This window comes from Staurois parvus, unplaced genomic scaffold (assembly GCF_062004578.1).
Source record: "Staurois parvus isolate SC_StPar_1 unplaced genomic scaffold, SC_StPar_1.0 ptg000607l, whole genome shotgun sequence".
In the NCBI taxonomy this organism is placed as follows: Eukaryota; Metazoa; Chordata; class Amphibia; order Anura; family Ranidae; genus Staurois; species Staurois parvus.
Window position 1 is genome coordinate 3,821,860 of NW_028318403.1, and position 4,077 is coordinate 3,825,936.

Here is a 4,077-nt window from a genome sequence, read left to right on the forward strand (position 1 = left end):
GGGACTTCCTAATCTTTTGACTTATTTTCAGGCAGCTCAGATAGCACAGCTCTCTTGTACTACCGCTAGGGGTTATGTTCCCCAGTGGGTTGGCATTGAGGCCTTATCTTGCTGTCCCTATACTATTGGCGCTCTCATGTGGCTTCCTAGTTGGTTGCGTCCTCCTATCCTCTGTCCTCCAGTCTTTTGTAACCTTGAGTTTATTCCTGGCCTATCACCATCTGCGTTTCAGTAGTGGATCAATAAGGGTTTTTTGCGTATTGGGGACTATTTAGATGGACTTCGTCCTCGTTCTCTCCAATACTTTTTGACAAATTTCCAGATGCCCTCCAGTTAACTGTTCTGTTGCCATCAAATTATATCTTTTATCAACAGTAAACTCAAATTACTTGTAGAACCCTGTACACTCTCACCTCTAAATATCTCCTGTGGGCCTACTGGGATGATGAAAGGTTGATTATCCATTATTTATGCTTCCCTTGTCGATCCACTTACTAAGCTATCCTATATGACTCAGTGGGAAAGGGATTTGAACAGTTCTTTAGATCTGGACACTTGGCGGACTACAGCCAAGTAGTATGCAAATACTACTCTTATCGAATCCAATTATAAAACACTTCTTCGCTGGTACCTAGTTCCTACACGTCTTGCTAAAATGTACCCATTTGTGTCCCCTAATTGCTGTCCCCTAATATGTGTCCCCTAATTGCTTTCGACACTGCGGACAAGAGGGCACTATGCTCCACATATGGTGGAAATGTCCGGTGGTTCATAAATTTTGGATCCGAATATTTTAACTTCATTTATTCGATAACAGGAATTAATGTTTGTAAATCACCAGAAGTAGCCTTATTTCATTTGTTGCCCACTGATATTCCCAAGAAATCAGTTGAATTAATCCTTTATCTTCTGTTGGCAGCACAACGTACTATAGCTAGATGTTGGAGACAGTCATCAATTCCGCTAGACCCGGTCAAACAGAAACTTAATTGGATTATGATAAATGATAAACTTACGAGTATCGTTAATAATAATACTTCTAAATTTGAGGTCACATGGGAACCATGGATTAGGTATATCTCTATTATCTAATGGACTTATGGCTGGCCCTCTTTTCTCTCTTTTTTTCCTTCCTCCTTTCTTTCTTCTCTTTTGGTTTTTTTTCCTCTTCTTTGACTCCTCTGTTCAATTTTTTCGGTCTCCTTATTTTGTCAGATGACTATCTGAAACTGCCCAGGTTTACTGACCGATGGAATATGTGCTACCCTACTGGGGCTGTGTCCTCTTGTTTACAACATCATTGGTTGATGTATTCTTATGTACCTATATATTTTATGAATCTGTTTGTGCGCCACAACTCACCATGTAGGTGGGCTATGTTTCCTATTTTTCTGTATATACTTTCTGCAGTTTTCCAAAAAAATATTGAAATATAAGGAATCAGGAATCAGATTGAGTTTACTAAGACAAATGACAAACTTTCAACAACAACACCAGTAAACTATAAACAATGTAAGTGACAAATAAATGTGACAGGGCAAAACCCCAAATAATAACCTAACTATATACACAATGAAGGGAGCACACATGAGCAGAACAAGGTCGGGACAGGTACAGGAGAAAAGGGGAGCAGAGAGCCAAGTACTGGGAGCTAGAAGCAGGGTACAAGTAGCAGGTCGCACGAGCAGGTCTCAGGGTCAGGAACAAGGGTCAGGATCAGGCAGAGATACAGCTTGCAAGAAGAACACTTAGGGCTTGTTCACACTTGACTAAATTTCTAACTCTCCTATAACTTTAGTATAGGCGTTAGATAGGCATTAATGAGTTTTAGTATGGGCGTTAGATAGGCGTTAATGAGCTTTAGTATGGGCGTTAGATAGGCGTTAATGAGCTTTAGTATGGGCATTAGATAGGCGTTAATGAGCTTTAGTATGGGCGTTAGACAGGTGGTAATGTGCTTTAGTATGGGTGTTAGACAGGAGTTAATGGGCTTTAGTAAGGGCATTGGACAGGCGTTAATGGGCTTTAGTATTGGCATTAGATAGGCGTTAATGAGCTTTAGTATGGGCGTTAGACAGGTGGTAATGTGCTTTAGTATGGGTGTTAGAAAGGAGTTAATGGGCTTTAGTATGGGCATTGGACAGGCGTTAATGGGTTTTAGTATTGGCATTAGATAGGCGTTATTGAGCTTTAGTATGGGCGTTAGATAGGCGTTAATGAGCTTTAGTATGGAGGTTAGATAGGCGTTAATGAGCTTTAGTATGGGCATTAGACAGGTGGTAATGAGCTTTAGTATGGGAGTTAGACAGGCGTTAATGGGCTTTAGTATGGGCATTGGACAGGCGTTATTGGGCTTTAGTATGGGCGTTAGATAGGCATTAATGAGCTTTAGTATGAGCGTTAGACAGGCGTTAATGGGCTTTAGTATGGGCGTTAGATAGGCGTTAATGAGCTTTAGTATGGGCGTTAGATAGGCGTTAATTAGCTTTAGTATGAGCGTTAGACAGGTGGTAATGAGCTTTAGTATGGGCGTTAAATAGGCGTTAATGAACTTTAGTATGGGCATTAGAAAGGTGGTAATGAGCTTTAGATTGGCTTTTCACAAGCATTAAAAATGCTCCCCAAACTCCCTATGTGCAGTTTTGAAGCGTTTTATAAGCATTTGACAAGCATTAAAACCACACCACATACTAAATAAACTGTAATGTTATTAATGCTCTGCAACCACACCGCAAATGCCCTGCAAACGCCTGCCAGTGTGTATAGTGTCAAGTGTATAGACTTGAATGGGAGGCATTGAAAGGCTTTAAACTCCTCCTGACTCAACATGAGGCTTCAATTTTGAAGCAACGCGACGCTAACACTTCATGTTTTGATATTGTGAACAGCACTGTCTGCTGCGTATAATATAATTTTCATAGGCGTTTGAGGAGCATTAAAAACTCTCCTCAAATGCCTGCTTTCAAAGCCAGTGTGAACTAGGCCTAAAGCACTGAACTTCAGTCAAGGATGGGATTATATACCTACCAGAAGCCCATGTCAGGTGCAGCCTAATTATTTGGACAGCCCACTTCTGGGAGACACCCACTGATGGCCACTGGAGCTGCGCCCTTCGACTATGGGAACAACAGTGCCACCAGCAGGTGACTCAAATAATGACACAGTTCCTGACAACTATCATGGTATTTTTATAAAAACCTCTTGTTTGGCAAATATTAGATTTTAGATTTTGTGTGTACAGACTCAGTGAAGGGCAATAGGCCCAGGTAAAATATAGACAGAAAGACTTAGTAGTGGCGGTATAGAAAATATTATTACCTTTTGTCATAGTTATTGCCACATTTTGCTCATTAACTGTATCTTCAATCTGTGCCTTTATGTACCGCAAACACCATCGGCGTTGTTTTTTTGAGGTTATCAGCATAATGTACCCAATAACACTCTTACTGGGATATGATCTCTCAGTATAGAGACAAAGGTCTCTGCTGATCATTTAGTTCTCCAGTATCCTTCTGGCGCATGTAAGAGGTCCAGTCCCTTCATTAGCTAATTACTGCTAAAAAATAGAACGTTTCATAACATTCCTATAGGACAGAGAGTAGCAACCTAGAGGTCAGTGAGGGGAACCACAGTGCCCACACTTTCTGATAACCAAAAATTGTCAGATAGCAATGACATCTGGAGTTCTACAAGAGAAAGAGAAGATTTTGTTCACCGCACGTTGGAAAGGTAATCATAAATATATTCATTCACATAGTTTTCTTAATTTTTGTTAAAATATTTTTAATTGATTATATTTGTAAAATATTTTTATTGATTATTAGTAAACCTATGGTAAGAAATAGTAGCCTTCCAATGTTACCCTGTGCTTCAAAATATAAGCATGAACAATCTTTATATTTCTCCCATGACATGTTTTCTTCTTTATCAGTTCACTGTCTTAAAATGTTGGCATGAAAATAAATTCTTTTAATGTCTACATTTTTATTGGGCTAGAAACACAGCAACTGCAATAGGATTTGTCACTGTAGCAGACAGGTCTAGTGGAACGTTTTATTTTTTTTTCATTAAAATATT